Source organism: Schistocerca gregaria, chromosome 2 (genome assembly GCF_023897955.1).
Source record: "Schistocerca gregaria isolate iqSchGreg1 chromosome 2, iqSchGreg1.2, whole genome shotgun sequence".
Taxonomy (NCBI): Eukaryota; Metazoa; Arthropoda; class Insecta; order Orthoptera; family Acrididae; genus Schistocerca; species Schistocerca gregaria.
The window spans coordinates 792,682,594-792,703,684 of record NC_064921.1 but is presented as its reverse complement, the minus strand read 5'-3'; positions in this window follow the sequence as shown (position 1 = coordinate 792,703,684).

Below are 21,091 nucleotides of genomic sequence, written 5' to 3'. Positions count from 1 at the left end.
AATTCGCACAACTACTGCACCCTTGAAACAACTTACCATACTCAGGTCTTAGTCTCCCGCCACAATTCCCCCCCTCCCATCCTACCCCCTCCCCCCTGTTCGCTGATCTCTTCCCGGGATGACTCTTCAGCAGATCCTGTCTTTTAGTCAGGATCTGTTATGAGCTCTTTCATTCCCAGTTCTACTCAATAACTGTCCATCAGTTACTTGTTGTATTCACTTAGTCTCCTGCAGCAAGAGGCTTAAAAAGATGTTTTTTATCGTGCTCTTAGAGGCGCCAGTGTTTCTGTACTATGTCTTCGTCGAGTGTGATTTTACTTACACGTGGATTTTATGCAAATATCCCTCGTTAAATTTCGCCATTTCTTTGTGTATTTTAACCTCAATTGTTCTCCCCCTATCACGTTTAAACTTTATCTTTTATCCACGTCTTTTATGTATGCACCATTCTCCAGTGTTATTTTCTGTAGTCTCTTGGCTGAAGAGCGGCGAACTGTGCCGCTGCCAGCCCAGGGGTATGAAATAGCAAATAAATTTATAAAATTAAAATAATAGCACGTTCAGCTATCTACATTTTGAATGTAATTCATTTTGCTACCTGTTTCAACGTTTCACTATGTCATCGTCAGGCCTCTTGAGCAACGTGAAGGAGCAATTCAACCTCATGTGCAGTCGCAATATGGACCAGCATTTCTCACTTGTATCCATAGACTTCTGGTTTGAGCAAAGCGATCCCTTTGTTCTTCAATTGAAGCCAGAACTCTATGGGGATTGTAGGTGGAGACACACTTGACTACTATTGTTTACAGCTTCAGATGCTGAAAGGTGCGTAGTTACGAAAATATTTGCACAAGACTAACGTGGAGAGTTGTTCTGGATCACTATTCGGCACAAATATTACAACAATAATAGTAATTAAGGCATGTCAAGAGACTGTAAATAATGCACAGTATGGTCTCCATTCACAAAGGAACTTAAGGCGTTGCCGAGTAAGTCGAGAGCGATGCTTTCCCAGGGTATAGTTTAGCTTGAGTGGTTGTAATTGAAGTACAACAACTTACGGAGATTCAGTGTGACCTGTAATAATCGGACGGCAGCGAAACTTGGTAGACATGCTAATGTGTTAATGTTGAACCAATTTACGCTAAAAAAAAAAATTCGATCCAATTGTGACACAAAGGTGCAATTCTGGCGTTGTACATGATTTATTTGACAGCATTACATCCACGCTGTCATTTGACTAGCCATAGCGTGAGTGAACAGTATAACTATCCAGAAGAGAGACGACCGAAACTGCTCCGAGCAACAGTTGATCGCCGGCCGATGTGGTCGTGCGCTTCTAGGCGTTTCAGTCTGGAACCGCGTGACCGCTATGGTCGCTGGTTCGAATCCTGACTTGGGCATGGATGTGTGTGATTTCCTTAGGTCAGTTAGGTTTAAGTAGTTCTAAGTTCTAGGAGACTGATGACCATAGATGTTAAGTCGCATAGTGCTCAGAGCCATTTGCACCACTTTTTGAACAGTTGATCGCGTCGTTTCAGGGATGCAGGATCTCGTCGACGTCTCCGATGCTCATATTGAACAAATTGTGCAATAATGAAATCATTACGCCTTTCTCACTTGTTTGTCCTTTTCTGCTCACCTCCGTCCCTAATGCATTACTTATGGAACCATTTTTATAAGTCCTTCTTACATTCACAGCGGCAGAATTGCAACTGGTGGGCAACATTGGAACTAATATTTTTCGAGTGTAAACCGGTTCCGCATTAAGGTGAGGCTTACTATATTTTGATTCAAAAAATCGATTTTTTTTAAATTGCATTTTTGGATCCATAAAAGCGTTCAGAATCCACAACTGAAACGGTTTTTCCGAATACGGAACGGAAATGTTTGTTATTCGCGGTTGAACAAAAAAGCTCACCTGCCTGAAATCGGCCTTTTCACTCACCTGTTATTTTCTTTCGGAGAACGCGTTGTTGTACAGGTGCTTGGGAGGAAACACACGAAATTAAAATGAAAGTTTGAACGCGTGTGTGTGGAAGTTAGTCCCAAAGTATTTGCATTCTGGTGCGAAGACTGTGGAGATTGCGACTTTTCGGGCAGTGAGCAGCTTCGACGAAGGGTACTCAGCTATTCTGAAGAGCATGACAACGATGGACGTCACCCTGGGACTCTATTCGAAGCAGTTCGCCAAGCATTCGGGTGACCACCGGATTCAAGCGCCCGAAAACCGCTTGTCACCGGATGTACAAGCGGCTCTGGAGCAGGGCTGGATGGCCCAGATGGAGCAGAACGCCCTTATGAGGTAGAGGAAGGACTAGTTTATGGAGCCAGAATAGGTGATTGAACGTACGTTGCATAATATTGCATTTATATGTAGTCAAAACTTCAAGCGCGTTTTTCTCGAAATGGCGTGTTTTTATAGCGCGGTATGGTAACTTCAAATCTACTGAACCGATTTGCACGATTCTTTGTTTCCGACGAAGCTAACTAAATTGTCTAGGAGTTGTACCACTTTTATTCCGATCCATCAACTATAAATAATTTTACTTCGCCGGTGAAGTCGAAAAATCGACGAAAAAAACCCTATTTTATTCAAATGGCCGCCATTTTGTTTCCTATGGTCCAAATAACGTAAGCGAGGTACCAGGAATCTTATATACTCCGCTAAAGTCAACTCAGTTTTGATTTAAGACAAGCCGGCTGACCTGTGACATACCACGCGTGGAGGTCTACATCGAAATTTTGTTCGTTCCGACGGCACTTCTGCCTTTGCTCTTCGACATTTCCGATCGAAAAAATTCCAGTTTTCAGAGGAAATATCAATAAACATTTTGACCAAATTTGACATTGATATCTATAACACATTCCGAGAAAAAAATTCTCAAAGAACATGCTTCTTTCGAGCCAAAGATAGTATACCTCCACTTAACGCATTAGCATATCTACCAAATTTCGCTGTCATTTGATAATTCCAGCCCACAGCGGACCTCTGTGAGTAACTGCACTTTAACGACAACCACCTGATACTCGAGGGGGTGTGGCCGGCGGCAAGTCCTATTGAAGGGCACGTAACGGTACGTAAGGGTCGCAACCCCTCACAAGAGCGACACTGGACGCACTAAAGCGTGCCTTTGACCTATCCTCTCTGTTGCGGTACGTCTCATTTACAACGGTGCGCATCCGAACAGCTAATCTAAAACATTTCCTGGTCCTCTGGCAGTTAATTTAACATTCGGGAGGTTGAATACCGGCTCAAAGGACGCCGGTTTGTGTCAACGCAAAGACACGCCACGGAGTCGAAAATGAAATTTTGTACCTCATAAACGCACACCTCTCACAGACGGCATTATTGTCGACGTCGTTTTTGAGGACTGACGCCGAGGCATGGCACAGGGGGGCTGTGCCACAGCTGCCAAGGAAGCCTCGCAGGAAATCAGCGGGAGAGCAAACGCCTGCTGGCCTCGTCTGGCCCGATACTTATGGCGCCCTACAGGGAACAGCCGTGCAGCCATATTAGCGAGATGAAAGCGGCAGCTCCTCTAATCCATAAACAATTAACAGTCGTCCGATGTCTGTCAGACAAGGACGTGTCAGAATTTACCTACTAATAAAAGCTTTCTTTCTTTGTATCATTTTCCACAGTTAATTCTTTAAATGATATCGATGAACAGAAATAACCTAGAAACCAGATTGTAGCTGTAAGAGTAGTAGGACTTGAGGCATAGATAGTAACTGGGAAGAGAGTACGACATGCTGTTGTTCTGTCCGCCTACGTAATTCAGTATTCTGTGTTATGAGAGGAACAATCATTCAAAGCAAATTTGTAAACACGAGCTCTAAAGGCATACCAGGAGCTATGAGCACTTGTTTAGTAGAAGGGATGTGTTTCAGAGCAGCGAAGATGAAAAAGCGCTGGTAGGGCTTAAGGCCTGCAGTTCACAGCCTGTATTTACTGGCCATACTTTTCTTATTTTGGTCCATACTACCAATTCCCAAAATACGGAAAGCAAAGAGCCTGCGGTAGAAGAGCTTTGTTCCACAGAAAACAAGATGAGCAACTGTTCATAGCTATTACAGTATGCATTTTAGAGCCCATGATTACTGGACTTTTTGCTTCGAATGATCGTTGCTGTGATATCCCTGAATACTGCCCATTCCTCCAAGGATACCGTATAGTATCAGCAAGTAACAAAGAAAACTAAGGAGAAATTCGGAGAAGGGATTAAAGTTCTGGAAGAAGAAATTAAAATTTTAAAATTTATCTTTGATCTGCAGTTCTGTCAGAGGTGAGAAAGGACTTTAATCAGATGAATGCAACGGCTCGTGTCTTGATGAAGACATATAAGAGAAACTAACTCAGACGGATCTGTGAGAAGAATCTTAAGGAAATGTAACTCACCCAAGAAGGAAATGGCTGATGAGGCACTTATTCGACCGATTCGTGTGTATTGTTCATCTACCTGGGATCCCTACCAGGTAGGACTGATAGAAGAGATATAGAAGAACGGCGCGTTTCGTCACGGGATAGTTCAGCCGGCGTGAGAGCGTTATGGAGATGCTCAACAAACTCCACTGGCAGACGTTACAAGAGAGGCGTTGTGAATCACGGAGAGATCTGCTATTGAAATTTCGAGAGAGCACTTTCCGGGAAGAGTCGGACAACATATTACTTCCGCCACATACGTCTCGCGTAATGACCACCAGAAGAAAATTCGAGAAATTGGAGCCTATATAGAGGCTTACCGGCAATCATTTTTCCCACGCCCTATTCTGGAGTGGAACAGGGTTGCTACAAAAAATGCCCTCCGCCATACATCGTTAGCCTACTTGTGAAGTATAATGCACATTTAGATGCAGGTAATTAAAAATAAAACAAGGGTGACAGGACGTGGTCGAATTAAGTCGGGTAGATTACAGCCGGCCGCCGTGACAAAGCGGTTCTAGGCGCTTCAGTCCGGAAGCGCGCTGCTGCTGCGGTCGCAGGTTCGAATCCTGCCTCGGGCATGGATGTGTGTGCTGTCCTTAGGTTAGTTAAGTTTAAGAAGTTCTAAGTCTAGGGGTCTGATGACATCAGATGTTAAGTCCCATCTTGCTTAGACCAATTTGAACCATTTTTTAGGTAGATTATGCTGTGAGAAATAGATTACGAAATGAGAAACTAAAACTAGTAGACGAGTTTGGTGCTACTTAGGGATCCAATTGACTGATCGAGGCGGAAGTAAAGAGGATACATAAATGTTGACTAACAAGAGCAAGAAAAGTTTTTCTGAAACATAGAAACATGTTGACATCTAATGGAAATTCGAATATAATGAAGGCTGTTCTCAAAGTATTTCCTCAGGTGCATAGTTATATGGAAAGAGATATCGAAAATGAACAATAAAATCAAGCAGAGAATTTAAGCAACAGGAGAATGCTCAATATTGAGTGGGTAAACAAAAAACAAATGATATCGAATCGACGAGGAAAGAACTTCGTGGCACAACGTGACTGAAAAAAGTGATCGATCTACACCTACATTTACATATATACTCCGCAAGGCACCGTACAGTGAGTGGCGGAGGGTATCTTGTACCACAACTAGTCATCTCTTGTCCTACTCAGAGATAGAACGAGGGAAAAACGGTGGATAGGACACGTCTGGGGACATCAAAAAACGTTCTATTTGATAATGGAGACAGATGATGGGACGGGGAGCGGGGGATGGATGTAATGTGCAATAGTTATGAATGTGTGAAGAGACTTGTACTGTACAGAATACACTGATGTGGGGAGCTGCAGCAAACCAGGACTCTGACTGATGACCATAAACGAGGTGTAAAACCAGCCATTAACTCCTTCGTTGCAAACGGAAGAATGAGGCAGGAAATGAAACTACGAGAAACGCTTTGCAATTGTCATTGGTCTGCATGGGACGTGCATATATATGGCAATAAATATAGCATATGCAGCGGCTTTTTCGGCGTGGGCGGCACAAATTATGTTTTCCGCAACACGGTGCGTAGGTCTGCAGTCAGCCAAATACATTTAGAAGTGTAGAAGTAGTATCTACGGCAGCGGATTAGCATAGAAATATTGTCGCCAAGTCAGTTTGAAGTAGGGGAAGAACCAGCGTGGAGGGCTGCATCAGAGCAGTCTTCCAAATGATGACTACAACGATAGTATCTGTGTTGTTCCATATTTTTGATGATATATGAGGATTGTCATGAGTGAGTAACAAACACCATCTTCCCCTGCACTTCAGGTATGAGGCGTTCGCCTGTTGCGGTGCCCATCTCTCCCTCAGTCTTCCCAGGCTCTTCGGCCTACCAGACTATAACTTCCGACTTTATAAGGCAGTCTGCCGCCGTTCATTTTTTCGACTTCTTCATTACATGTTCCTCTGTGGCCTTCAGCTTTACTTCTTACTTTTAATATATGAATTTTTTCCTGGTTCCGCCGTTTCTGGTGTGACTCCTCACTGCCCTAAGAAATCTCATTTCAGCTGCCCTGGTCTTACGTTCTTGTCGCTTGCAAATGAACCATCACTCACTTCCGTAGAGTAATGGGGGGGCCCCCGTTATTTTATAAAACTCATTCTCGTAATTCTTTGTACTTGAAGTTTTACTACTTCCTGTTCTACATCTTTACCATACTCGTATATCCTATCAAATCTGTATGATATAAAATCCCAGATACAGTACTGTGTAAATTAAATGAGACAAGCTCATATTTTATAAGGAATTGAAGTTAACTGTTACCAAAATTATCAGCCCAATTCTTGGAGTCTTGGCAGATTATTGTTGCCTTGTCTATGAACAACACTTGTAGGTCCTCTCCAGTTCAATTAATGCTTGTATTTCTAGCAACATTTCTGTGTTCTCGACGGGAATACTTTGTGTTGAAATGGACATTTCACTTAAGAAGCGGGCAAAAATAGTTGTTCTTCATGAATTCACATCTATAAATATGAGAGACACTACTTCTGGTGTTGGCGTGGGAAAATCTAGTGTTTCCAGACTTATTAGGGCATATGGTCATACTGCTTCACTGTCTTCGAAGAGAAAAGCCAGATGTGGATATCAACAAAACAGCACCCCTAGAACTGACAAAGCTCTACTGAGAAACAGCAGAATTCATCCTCACAACACAGGTAAGGACCTTCACAGAGATTACTGGCTACTGGGGTTGAAAATGACTCTTCAATGGTACGGTGTACCCATCTTGAGGGTCGGCGGGAGGCTCTAAAACCAATAAAGAAGCAGGTGTTAACAACTACCATAAAAATAAAGAGAAAAAGTTTGGCGTGGGCCAAAAATTTATCTTGGCGATAACTAGACATTTAATTTTCAGTGATGAGTCATATTTCATTGTTCAAGGTTACAGAGCAAGGGTTGTCAGGCGAAGCACCCATGCGGCAGTGAGAGCTGAGCATCTTCAGCAGACTGTAAAACAAACCCGCAAAAATATGTCTTGGAGTTTCTTTACTGCAAGTGGCCCTAGGGCACTACTCCCAGTTGATGACATGGTGAATTACACCAAATACATGGAAATGCTGAGGCGCAGGATGGCGGCATTCCCAAAGACATTTGCGGTTGGTGGAGAAATATTTCAAGATGATTTGGCGCCGTGTCACCCTTCTAAATCTGCTAAGACGTTCATAAATTGAAATAACATTAATGTGCTCCAATGGACTAGTAAATCACCAGTCGTGAAACGCACAGAAAATTGCGGGCGTCTTGGTAAAACGGACAGTCGAACAAAAGAATGCACGTTAGTAAATGTGGTAAACGTGTGGTTTTGTGACGACAAACTACGAAACATTTGCTCTAACCTGGTCGAATCTATGTCACAATGTGTTCAGAAGCTCATTAAAGCATAAGGAAAGTACATTAGTTATTAATATTAAGTATGCTAACAACTTTATTATACGTGCACTAATGAATGTGCACAGTCAAAGTTTAATCGTCCTCTCCCTCTTAATTTGCACTCTACTGTAATTAAATGGCTGATCTGTTCTACTACTGTGCTGCTCACGACAATTTTCGTTCACGTGGAGTTCCGTCCTATAAAAGCAGTCGTTTTAATTTTGTTTGTGGATATGGTCATTTTGTAGTCTTCGGCTATTCTGTTTGGAAGGTAAATTCTTTTTTTGCAAGTCATTTCCTTCCTATGTTAAAATTGTAACATCATCTACATATAAGACATAGTTAAGAGTAGTCCCTGTGTCTGTTCTAATGCCTGCACGCTTGTCTGTCTCTTTCACCCCAACGCCAAGTCTCCCGGGATAGTGATGAATGGAACAGCTAGCTCCCCGTTTATATAGAACGCGATTGCTGTGTTTTGGTATGGGATTCTTCAGGTGTTTAATAAGTGGAGTTTCTCCATGGCGCTCAGAATTTTTTTTAGGTTTTATGCCAAGTTTGTATGGCTGATTGTGTAGCTGCGCCGTCTATACACTCAGTGGCATGAATCATGTGATGTAGTGGATTCCCACAAGTCTGAAGATTGTCATAACTGCCCGAAATTAATTACCTGATTAATAATACGGTTTGTGATTCATGGCTTAATTTATAGGAAAATTTCTCAATCATCAGAGGCGTTTTCCCAATCAACAAATGCTGAGTCGCTCTCCCGATCAAATACTGTGTATTTTTATATGATCTTGTTCATCGCAAGTACTCCATTTGCTGGCGATCTTCCTCCACGGAAAACCAGACACATAGAACGCCAAATAAAGGAACAGAATAGTCGGACGTTTTTAGTGTGGGCTGCTGTTCCTGAGACGGCGACTGGAGTCCCGCCATGCCCCTAGTGAAGGGCGCGCCCTGTAGGGCTGCTATTGTTTGGCTACTACCGCCCGCGTGCTCTGGGCCTGGGTGTTAAGGGCGGAGCCGCTAGGGAAGCCCTAGCACCCCCGCACATGCCAGCAGCTGCCTGGAAACTTCCACCCCGCCTGCCGGGCCGCCAACCACACGCAAACAAATTACGAGAGCTTATTGGGACCAAAGCCACTCACTGCGAAGGCGAGGCAAACCGACGTACCACGTGTCCTCATGAAAGAATCCAAGACGTCTGACGACGATTCTGTAAAATCGAAACCGTAAGCGAGCTGTACGCTAAATCCATCAGTAAAACCGGAAGAGTGCATGTGGGACTCGCGTTCTGAGGGTTCCGCACAGACTTATTTTTACATATAAAGGTTATTTATAGATTTTGATGAGTGAGTTTGCGACTGTCAAAGTATGTGACATGAATGTCCGCATCTTTTGACTCCATTTACTTAGAAGCTTAAATTTTTTACACGACCAAAGTACCCTAGATCTTAGAATTTGACATCAATTTCAACTTTATTCCTGACAGGAAGGGGTCTTAACAGAAGGACAACAAAATTATCCTATGAGGGTTCCATTTTTAGCGATTGATTGTACTCTACAGGGTGTCCAATAGGTCTGGGTACATAGGGGAATACTAATAAGTAATAATAAAGCATATTTTAGTCGTTTTAACGTTAATAAATAATATTTTCAACATGATCTCCGTGCTTTTCAATGCATAATTTGATGCGCTTTGCAAGATTAGGGTGAACTGGACGGAACAGGTCTGAATTGCCGTCGATTTTAGTACACCGACTGGGAATGCGTTCTGTCAGGTGGTTTAAATTTGTAATCTTCATCGAGAAAACTTTCTCTTTCAGCATGCCCCAGAAAAAGAAATCGAGGGGAAAGAGGTCTGGCGAAGGAGGGGACCTCTCCACGTGACCTCTTCTCCCAAACCAGTCAGGAAAATTGTCATTCAACAACTCGTTCTTCTTTAAACAGAGCCATCATTCAATATGAAAAAATATTACAATTATTAGAATTTATTTTATTGTTATTTATTTCTTTACTAATATTTATACAATACAGCATATTTATTAGAATTCCCTATGTACCCGGCCTTTGTGGACACCCTGTACAAATAGCAAAATGTAGAAACGTGTCATGTATGCTGATTGACTGAACCATAACTGATAAAGCTTGGTAAACGAAAGCGGAACGTGTATTGTAGTACGCTTAAGGCAGAATTTCTTTATTACTTTCGTTGTTTCGGGACTTGCTGGAATACGAAATTGCTAAGTGTCAACGAGATCTGCAGTGCACGACTCCTGCTGTGTGTGTCTCGTCAAAAGTTTAGTCTGAAATACTGTGTCCTCGTAAAATACTTTGATTTTAATTATTTAGGGTCATCAGAAGTTCATGCATAGTAGATGGGGTTTTTAAGGCTAATGATCTTGCTGAATTTTGAAACGCAAAGTATGTTATCTATACGGTTCACTAAGAGGAACGAGGTCTGCATAAGATGGCCTGCTTAAGGAACACCAAATGATTTCCATCCTGACGCTACCCAGATATGTTTCGGCACCTATGTACCGTCTTCTGTGGGCATCATCTACAAAAGAAAACAGAAATGCGCAGAGAAGACCCTTAAGTATTAGTAGATACCCTTGGCGACGGATACAGATGCCATGAGACGGCTAAGAGAATAAAAACAGAAAGTAGTATCTCGTTTTCGGAAGGTGAATTTCGAAAGACCACATTTATTTTGCAAAGTAGCATAAAAATGAGTGAGGTATAATGGTCCCTAAGCAATTCATCTAGAACTTTTGAGACAACTGTTTGGCGTGGCAAATAATGAAAATGTTTTACTGTGTTATTCGGTATTTTTTCTGACGGCACTACCGACACTTGTACACTATTTATTTTTTTTACAATTTTTTTATTATAACTACATGTTTAGAGAATGCGCTTTCATCATCAGGAGCATTTACATTACATTCTTGTAGTGCAATTATTGTCACTGTAGTATTTAGGCCACTTACAGGAGCGTTACGTCCTTCTGAAGACGAGACTTCTAACTTAACTCTAAAACATGTTCCTTAGGCTTTGTTGCATAGTTTTCATGACAGATATTTTTATATTGCCACAAATTCCTAAACTTAATATTGCGTCAAAACTAGTCTCTATTTAGAAGCATGAAATGGGTAGCACATACGTATTTAATGCAGGAGTAGAGCAAGCCATCGTCTAGCTTAGACATTTTATGGTTGTAAAGTCTGTCAAGTGACAACATATAATCGAAACTAGCTGCAGCACGGTAAAAATTTTAGCAGCCTATGAGTCAGTTCTGCCTTTCTCCCGTTACCCACCTTGCTATTCATAGAGAGTCGTTATGCTGGAGCAGATTTGTAGCTACCTACTAACAGTCGTGATCCGTGTTTAATTACTGTGGTGCAGTCAACGATGGAGTAAGTGAGAGGATGACTGAATGGAAGAACGGAAGAGAAAAATGCGGCGATCGGACAAAGAAATATTTAGAGGTAGAAAAGATGTGCAGCATATGTTCAAATGCGCCTTGTAGTTCGGTAGAACTTACGATAGCTGAAATAACGTGCAACAGAGGCTCACACACTGACATATTTTCATCGTCCTGTCGTTACGACAATTTTGTTACAATTATTTGCTGTCCAGTTTTGCAGTTGACATTTTTCCCTTCGTGTAGCAATTGTCAAATCCGCCTTTTCTTCAGGCCCTCTTTGGTTGCGTGTAATGACTGACAAAAGGCCCACAAAGAACGTTCTGCAATCAACTCTATCTATGATGAGCGAAAGTAAATGGTTGAAAGTGTGAAAGCCGAAAGTGAAATTGTCGTAATTGAAAAATATGTTTCAGGCTGGAACAGTAACAGTCACGTACTTGCTGAGAAGTCTACTGTACCAAATATGATACTGACAAAAGAACGGAAGGAGACAGCGAACGGTTGGAGAGGTGTTAGAGAAAAACAGGAAGAATACGTCCTACAGAATTTCAAATTTGCACCCTAGTAGTAGACAATGACTAGTATAAAAATCTCTGAAAGTCCTTGATACGTTTGGTGACGATCGCAAAAGTGCTTTAAAATAGAGGTCAACACAATAAAATATTCTGGTTGAGCGAGTTTGTTTGCGTGGCCATCATCCGCAGCAAGCATAGAAATATTTGTTTTGTAAATAAAAAAAACGCTTTCTCTTGATGCACTGTATTTCATTCTCCCTGACGCGTTTTGCGTTCTTTCACTTTAAGGCATCACCAGTGGGATCTATAATGTTACAGTTACGATACACTTTTGTTTGATGTGTGTTTTTTGTAGATTATAAAAGAGTTCTCATCTCGCTTTTTGTATAAATAAGTAAGAAGAGAACTGTTTTATAATGTACGAAAATACGTGCCAATCAAAAGTGTATCATAACTGTATACAGTTCCACACAGTAAATGGAATGACAGCCGGCCGGTGTGGCCGAGCGGTTCTAAGCCCTTCAGTCTGGAACCTCGCGACCGCTACGGTCACAGGTTCGAATCCTGCCTCGGGCATGGCTGCGTGTGATGTCCTTAGGTTAGTTAGGTTTACGTAGTTCTACGTTCTAGGGGACTGATGACCTCAGACGTTAAGTCCCATAGTGCTCAGAGCCATTTGAACCAAATGGAATGACACCATTGATAAATATAGACTTCAATCAGAAATCGGTATCTAAGGTAGAATATTCAAAATTTCTAGGTGTATGCATTGACGAGGGGTTGAACTGGAAAAAACACACTGAGGATCTGCTGAAATTTTTGAGTTCAGCTACTTATGCTATTAGGGTCATTATAAATTTTGACGATTACATCTGAGTAAATTAGCTTACCATGCCTATTTTCATATCTGCTTTCCTATGGCATCATATTCTGGGGTAACTCATCACTGAGTAAAAGAGTGTTCATTGCACAAAAGCGTGTAATCAGAATAATTGCTGGAGCTCATCCAAGATCATCCTGCAGACACTTATTTAAAGAGCTACAAATCTTCACTGTAGCCTCAAAATATATACTTTCACTTATGAAGTTTGTTATTAACAATCCGAACGAATTCAAAAGTAATAGCAGTGTACATGGCTACAACACTAGGGTTAAATCTAATTTTGGCTCAGAAGGGGGTAAATTATGCTGCCACGAAAGTCTTTGGTCACTTACCTAATCACTTACCTAATAGCAACAAAAGTCTGACAGATAGCCATATAGCATTTAAAAGGAAATTAAAAGAATTTCTTAATGGCAAATCCTTCTACTCATTAGATGAATTTTTGGATATAATCAGTGAATAATTTCCCCAACCCCCACAAAAAAATTAAAAATATTAAGAGTCATGTAATATTTTGTTTAATGTAATATTTCGTATAGACACCTTTTATTAACCTGACACGTTCCACATCATTACGAGTGTCGTATTCATGAACTATGGAACAAGTACTAATCTAATCTAATCTATGATTGTAGAGCCCACTGAGGATGCCTTAAAAGGCGAAACGCTTCTGGGAGAATAAAATATACAGATGGCGTTTTTTATTTTCAAAACAAATATTCTGGTTGTCTTGGCGTTGATGCGAGTTGTTACACTTTCGTGTTAGTAATTATGCACCTTAGTATAGTAATAATTCCGTGTGTGGCCTCGTGTTCAGGCCCTGTGAGGCGCTGAGGCGGGTGGTGAGAGGGGCCAGGTAGAGAGAGGGGTGGTTTCCACTCGTCGGCCATCCTGCGGGCCCGGCAGCCGCGCAGGCCTCGGCGAGCCCTCTGGGGGTAGTCCACTAGTCCACCCCCTGGAGAAGCGGCCACCTCCACGGCTGGCTGTAGCCCTGGCGCTTCATCCCTTTGCGCGCGGGCCGCCCTGGGGGTAGTTCACCCCCGGAGAAGCGGCCACCTCCCAGAGCCCGCTGCGACCCTGGCCGACCAGCCCTTAAGGGCGCAGCCCTGCCGCCTTGCGCCCTGCAGGGTGCGGCTTAGCTCGGCTCGGATCGCAGGGGGTGCGTCTGCGCTGCAACCCCTCACGCATCCGGGGAATAGCAGGGCAGGCCCTCGGCTCACTCCGGCAGCGCTCTCAGCGTAAAAGCCGAGTGCACACCACGTGCACACACTACCCTCGAGCTATACCTATAAGGTGACAGTTATTGAAGCACGCGAAAAAAAACATAAATTAGCTACAAATTACGGAGTGCACACACTTTATTCAACATGTAAACAGCACTGTAGATATTCGGATTTAGGTTATGACTCTCAGGGTCTCGGAAAAATAAAAGAAGGACTTCAGTCACAAAGGGTGCAGGCCGAACATAGGAAGAACGTAGATACAGGAACCATCGGTATAATAGTTGTAAATTTTCGTAGCTGTGCTGGGAAAGTACCAGAGCTCTAAGCGCTAATAAAAAGCCCTGGTGCTCAAATCGTTATAGGCACTGAAAGCTGGCTAAAGCCGGAGATAACTGAGCCGAAATTTTTGCGAAGAACCTAACGATGTTCCGAAGGGATAGGCTAAACACGTTGGCGGTGGCGTGTTTGTTGCTGTTTGAAACAGTTTTTCTTACCTTTAAATTGAAGTAGATAGTTCCTGTGAACTAGTATGAGCAGAAGCCATTGTTGGCAACCGGAATAAAATAATAATTGGACCCTTTTACCGACCTCCCAAATCAGATGATACAGTTGCTGAAAGGTTCAAAGAAAACTTGAGTTTGAGTTCAAATATGTATCCGAGTCATATGATTACAGTTGGTGGTGACTTTAATTTCCCCTTGATATGTTGGCGAAAATACATGTTTAATTCCGGAAGTACGCATCAAAATGCATCCGAAATTGTACTAAATGCATTCTCCGAAAATTATTTCGAGCAGCTAGTTCATGAGCCCACGCAAATAGTAAGCAGTTGTGACAACAGACTTGACATCTTAGCAACAAATAATCTTGAGTTAATAACGAGCACCAAACGGATACAGGGATTAGTGAACACAGGGTTGTCTAGCGAGATTGAATATTGTAACCCCTAAATCCTCCAAAAATATACGAAAAATATCCCTATTCAGGAAAGGAGATAAAAATTCACTTGACGCCTACCTGAGAGACACTCTCAACACATTCCAAAGTAATAATATACGTGTAGACCAAATGTGGCTTGAATTAAAAGAAATAATATCGGCAGCAATTGAGAGATTTATACCAAATAAATTAACAAACGACGGAGTTGATCTTCTTTCGTACACTAAACGGGTCAGAACACTGTTGCAGAAACAACGAAAACAACATGCCAAATTTAAACAGGCGCAAAACCCTCAAGATTGGCGATCTTTTACAGAAGCTTGAAATTTAGCGCGGACTTCAATGCGAGAAGTTTATAACAGGTTCCACAACGAAACTTTGTCTCGAAACCTGGCAGAAAATCCAAGGGGGTTCTTGTCGTATGTGGAGTACATTAGCGGCAAGAAACAACAATTGCCTTCTCTGCGCGATAGCAGTGGAGATACTATCGAAGATAGTGCTGCCGAAGGCAGAATTACTAAACACAGCCTTCCGAAATGCCTTCACAAAAGAAGACGAAGTAAATATTTGAGAATTCTAATTCAGAACAGCTGCCAACATAAGTAACGTAGAAGTAAATATCCTCGGAGTAGTGAAGCAACTTAAATCACTTAATAAAAGCAAGTGTTCTTGTCCAGACTGTATACCAATTAGGTTCCTTTCAGAGTACGCTGATGAATTAGCTCCATACTTAACAATCAGATACTACCGTTGGCTCGACGAAAGATCCGTACCCAAAGACTGGAAAGTTGCACAGATCACACCAACAATCAAGAAAGGTAGTAGGAGTAATCGACTTAATTACAGGCCCATATCATTAACGTCGATGTGCAGCAGGATTCTGGAACATACACTCCTGGAAATGGAAAAAAGAACACATTGACACCGGTGTGTCAGACCCACCATACTTGCTCCGGACACTGCGAGAGGGCTGTACAAGCAATGATCACACGCACGGCACAGCGGGCACACGAGGAACCGCGGTGTTGGCCGTCGAATGGCGCTAGCTGCCCAGAATTTGTGCACCGCCGCCGTCAGTATCAGTCAGTTTGCCGTGGCATACGGAGCTCCATCGCAGTCTTTAACACTGCTAGCATGCCACGACAGCGTGGACGTGAACCGTATGTGCAGTTGACGGACTTTGAGCGAGGGCGTATAGCGGGCATGCGGGAGGCCGGGTGGACGTACCGCCGAATTGCTCAACACGTGGGGCGTGAGGTCTCCACAGTACATCGATATTGTCGCCAGTGGTCGGCGGAAGGTCCACGTGCCCGTCGACCTGGGACCGGACCGCAGCGACGCACGGATGCACGCCAAAACCGTAGGATCCTACGCAGTGCCGTAGGGGACCGCACCGCCACTTCCCAGCAAATTAGGGACACTGTTGCTCCTGGGGTATCGGCGAGGACCATTCGCAACCGTCTCCATGAAGCTGGCCTACGGTCCCGCACACCGTTAGGCCGTCTTCCGCTCATGCCCCAACATCGTGCAGCCCGCCTCCAGTGGTGTCGCGACAGGTGTGAATGGAGGGACGAATGGAGACATGTCGTCTTCAGCGATGAGAGTCGCTTCTGCCTTGGTGCCAATGATGGTCGTATGCGTGTTTGGCGCCGTGCAGGTGAGCGCCACGATCAGGACTGCATACGACCGAGGCACACAGGGCCAACACCCGGCATCATGGTGTGGGGAGCGATCTCCTACACTGGCCGTACACCTCTGGTGATCGTCGAGGGGACACTGAATAGTGCACGTTACATCCAAACCGTCATCGAACCCATCGTTCTACCATTCCTAGACCGGCAAGGGAACTTGCTGTTCCAACAGGATAATGCACGTCTGCATGTATCCCGTGCCACCCAACGTGCTCCAGAAGGTGTAAGTCAACTACCCTGGCCAGCAAGATCTCCGGATCTGTCCCCCATTGAGCATGTTTGGGACTGGATGAAGCGTCGTCTCACGAACGCTGGTCCAACTGAGGCGCCAGGTGGAAATGGCATAGCAAGCCGTTCCACAGGACTACATCCAGCATCTCTACGATCGTCTCCATGGGAGAATAGCAGCCTGCATTGCTGCGAAAGGTGGATATACACTGTACTAGTGCCGACATTGTGCATGCTCTGTTGCCTGTGTCTATGTGCCTGTGGTTCTGTCAGTGTGATCATGTGATGTATCTGACCCCAGGAATGTGTCAATAAAGTTTCCCCTTCCTGGGACAATGAATTCACGGTGTTCTTATTTCAATTTCCAGGAGTGTGTATTGTAATTGAACATTATGACTTACCCCGAAGAAAACTGTCTATTGACACACAGTCAACATGGCTTAGAAAACATCGTTCTTGTGACACACAAGTAGCTCTTTATTCGCATGAAGTGTTGAGTGCTATTGACGAGGGATTACAGATCGTTTCCGTATTTCTGGATTTTCGGAAGGCTTGTTACACTGTACCTCACAAGCGGCTTGTAGTGAAATTGCGTGCTTATGGAATATCGTCTCAGTTATGTGTCTGGATTTGTGACCTGCTGTCAGAGAGGTCACAGTTCGTAGTAACTGACGGAAAGTCATCGAGTAAAACAGAAGTGATTCCCAAGGTAGTGTTATAGGACTTTTGCTGTTCCTTAACTATATAAACGATTTTGGAGACCATCTGAGCAGCCGTCTTAGGTTGTTTGCAGATGACACTGTCGTTTATCGACTAATAAAGTCATCAGAAGATCAAAACTATTTAGAAAAGATATCTGAATGGTGGGAAAATTGGAAGTTGACCCTAAATAACCCAAAGTGTGAGGTCATCCCCATGAATGGGAAATAAAAACCGTTGAACTTCAGTTACATGATAAATCAGGCAAATCTGAAAGTCATAAATTCAACTAAATACGTAGGAATTACAATTACGAGCATCTTAAATTGGAAGGAACACACAGAAAATGTTGCGTTCTATTGGTTCTATTGGCAGAACACTTAGAAAATGTAACAGATATACTGCCTACACTGCGATTGTCCGTTTTCTTTTAGAATACTGCGGCGTTGTGTGGTATCCTTACCAGGTAGGATTGACGTAGTAAATCGAAAAAGTCCAAAGAAGAGCAGTACGTTTTGTATTATCGCAAAATATGTGAGAGTGTGTCACTGAAATGATACAGGATTTGGACTGGACATCATTAAAAGAAATGCGTTTTCCTTTGCGACGGAATCTTCTCCCTAAATTCCAATAACGAGCTTTCTCCTCCGAATGCGAAAATATTTTTTGATACCGTCCTACACAGGCAGAAACGATCACCACGACAAAATAAGGGAAATCAGAGCTCCTACGGAAAGATATAGGTGTTCGCTACACAAGGTTGGAATAACAGAAAATTGTGAGGGTGGTTCGATGAAAGCTCTGCCAGGCACTTAAATATGATTTGCAGAGTATCCATGTAGATGTAGATTTAGACATGTCCGACATGCCTGCCATCATTGGCGATGAACTGGCGCAGACGAATAGCGAAATTGTGCATGACCCGCTGAGGTGCCGAAGCATCGACGCACTCGACGATCTCCTGAAGAAACCGTTTTCATCTCAGCAAGTGTTCAGATCCGGAGAATATGGCCGCCATTCGAGGCCCACGCCAGAGGCCTCTGGGTACCCCAGAGCCAGAATGCGGTCCCCAATGCTCCTCCAGAACATCAAACACTTTCTTGCTTCGAAGGGGTCGAACTCCGTGTTGCATGAATCACATCTTGTCGAAATCAGCGTCACTTTGGATAAGCGAGATGAAATCATCTTCCAAAACCTTCACGTACCGTTCGGTAGTCACCGTGCCTTCAACGAATATCGCACGGTCACTGGACAATGCTCACCACACAGACACCCGTTGAGAGTGAAGAGACTTCTCGATCGCGAAATGCCGGTTGTGCCAGGCAATTGCGCCAGTTTTGCTTATTGATGAACGCATCTAAATGTAAGTGGGGCTCATCCATAACAAATAGTTCAAATGGCTCTCAGAACTATGAGACTTAACATCTGAGGTCATCAGTCCCCTAGACCTTAGAACTACTTAAACCTAAGAACATCACACACATCCACGCCCGAGGCAGGATTCGAACCTGCGACCGTAGCGGTCGCGAAGTTCCAGACAGAAGGGTCTAGAATTGCTCGGCCACACTGGCCGGCCCATACTCACATCAAAGTCCTATTCGTTAGTTGTGTGGACAATAGTATTGGCGAAACACAACCGCTGTTCCATGGTCCTGGGGCTTAATGGCAGATTGGTTTTCATTTTGTATGGGAGGAGTTGCAGACAATTTGTCGCAATGTCTTCAGGCTGATTCCCACTTGTTGTACAGCTCGTCTGATCGATTTCCTGGGGTTAGTTTGAGACATTTTTCACGCATTGTGGACTACCGACATTGCTAACACTTTGATCACTAACAGTACCCCTTCTCTCAACCTTGCGAATCAAATTCTTGATTGTTAGCACACTTGGACCGGTTCTCTACAGCTTGAAATCGGTTGCAAAGGTCCTTTGAGCCCCAATTGGGCTGTTATTGTTCTCATAGTAGGCCTCCACGAGCGCTATACGCTCAGTCACGCTGTACCGTGACATTTTTACTTGCAAATGGCCGACAACAACAAGGCGCGTGGGCATGCGCATTCTACTTCCCATCATGCACCGCGGCCATCCGTGCAGTTTGAACGCCCTAACCGTTCAGAAAGTTATGACGATTTTATTTTGTAGAGTTCAATAATTGTCACCCCGTACATCCACATAAGTCTCCAAGCCACTGTACAGTGCATGCTGAACGGTGCACCTACGAGTTTATAAAATGATTGTTACCACTTCAGTCACTTTTTCCTATTACTTACTAGCTTTATTTCCCGCGCCTGCGCCCATTTGTCACATGTACAGGGTGGTCAGGAACAGTTTGAAATGCTTGTGAGGATGTTCTAGGCTCGGTTGTGCTGGGATATAGTTGTTAAGAAAAAAGAATAGATACTTTGCGCCGTTTCCAAGTGAATTAGCACTGAAGTCAGCCTGTCAGACAGTTTCGCGTGCAAGCTCAAGCGGCCTGCCATACACAGTTATTACTGTCAGTTGTTCTCGTAGCGTAGATAGCGCACGAGACTGCTCAGCTTTTGGCTCGGGTTCGACCCTTACTACCGTCCCATGTCCATCTTTTGTACCTCTCACTTATTCGGTTTTAGGAAGCCAAAGTAAGAAATCATTTGGCGATACCGTCTCTGGCAGATCGCTTGAATTTGCGATTGAAATTGCCTGATTGGATAACTTCATGCTATTTAACTCGGAAACGGCACAACGTGTCGAACTTTTTCCTTATCACTTATTTCTCATCACAAAGTACACTGCAACACTTACAAGGTTTTCAAACTGTTTTTGACGACTCTGTATAAGGAACAGTCGAATAAAAACGAGAGAGAGAGTAAATATAAATAAGTAGACCGTTTATTATTTGAAAGGCAATCGTCATACCTGTTTATAGATTTATCCTACTGTGAGACAAGACTATCAATGCCTTCTTGGAAAAGTGGTTGCAGTTGCCTATGGATACCCAGACGTGCACCTGTTTGTTTGAAGCAAATCTACGGCTACAATTTCTTCCTTGAGGGCTCCAAAAATAGGAAAATCGCATGGGGAATGATCAGAACTGTATTGAAGGAGTGTAGAGCTTCTGCAGCGTATTCAAAATAACCTTGGCAACATGTGGGATGGCCCAGTAGGATGACAGTGCCACTAAATCAGAGTTATTAAACACGGTTTTCCGAAACTCCTTCACCAAAGAAGACGAAGTAAATATCCCTGAATTCCAGTCAAGAACAACTGCCAAGATGAGAAACATAGCAGTAGATATTCTCGGTGAAGCAAAGCAGCTTAAATTAATAAAGGCAAGGCCGCCGGTCCATATTGTATACCAGTCAGGTTCCTTTCAGAGTATGCTGATACAATAGTTCCATGTTTAGCAACTATATACAACCCCTCGCTCACAGAAAGATCCGTACCTAAAGACTAGAAAATTGCTCAAGTCACACCAATACCCAAAAAGTAAAATAGGAGTAATCCGCTGAATTACAGGCCCATATCACTAACGTCCATTTGTAGTAGGGTTTTGGAACATATACTGAGTTCGAACATTTTGAATTACCTCGAAGAAAACGATTTATTGACACATAGTCAGCACGGATTCAGAAAGTATCGTTCTTCTGAAACACAAC